The sequence below is a fragment of the Blastomyces gilchristii genome (assembly GCF_000003855.2).
Source record: "Blastomyces gilchristii SLH14081 genomic scaffold supercont1.10, whole genome shotgun sequence".
NCBI classification, from domain to species: Eukaryota; Fungi; Ascomycota; class Eurotiomycetes; order Onygenales; family Ajellomycetaceae; genus Blastomyces; species Blastomyces gilchristii.
This window is the reverse complement of record NW_003101673.1, coordinates 1,494,262-1,495,288: the sequence shown is the minus strand read 5'-3', so window position 1 is coordinate 1,495,288 and position 1,027 is coordinate 1,494,262.

Here is a 1,027-nt window from a genome sequence, read left to right as displayed (position 1 = left end):
AGTTTTCTATCATTGTATATCATCAGATGCAGCTTGCTATTCTTACTCATCTGTAGAAGAGTGTCTCTGATAGCTCATTCAGATATATCTGTCTTAATGTAGAAACATTTATTATGATCTGATTGAATAAATACTGAGAATATTATTATACATTTTCTCAGTGTGAGAAAAGCCTCTTTATATATAATATGTTAGATAATTGAATGAAACTTCTTCTTTTACAGATTTGCATTTATTTCTCTTAAGAGATCTAAGAGTGATGCAGATATTTATATGAAATTCTTGATAAATCTGTGATAATATGAGATTAACTCAAGAAACTATTGTATATGATATATATTTCTCAGTCATGATTAATTTACTATGACATTCAATTTCTCTGAAATAAGGTGTATACAGTCATCACTCACTATATATTCTATAAACTTCAACTCTTCTGTTTCAAACATATACTTTATTAATTTAATATAAAGCTTATACTCTGTCAGAGTTATAAGCACTTCATTAAGATACTTCAGATATTTATTATATAAGTTTGAAAAGACTAGAATATTATTAAGATATATAAGATATGAGGTTTTATTTTATTTATAAAGAATTATATTCATTATTATTTAAAAGATAATAGATATATTTATCAGACTGAATAATATTATCAGAAATTTGAACTTTCTTCATTATATATTAAATACAGTTTACAGAACTGACAGTTTATTTATACAGATTTATCAGTATTCTGAGAGAAGATTAATCTTTGATAGATATCAGATATTTTCAACTATATTCAACTGTTATTGAATTTATAGCAGTGAATATTCATTCTTAATTATAAGCTTATTAAGTGCTTAATAATTAATACACATCTGTCACTTTCTCTTCATCTTTTTCATGAATAGAACTGGAAAGTCTCATGTACTTAATGAGAATTATATAAGATTACATTCTAGAAGATCTGTGATCTGATACTTCTGTTCTTTAAGATGTATTTATAACAGAGAGTATGCATTCTGATAACTGATTTTGCATC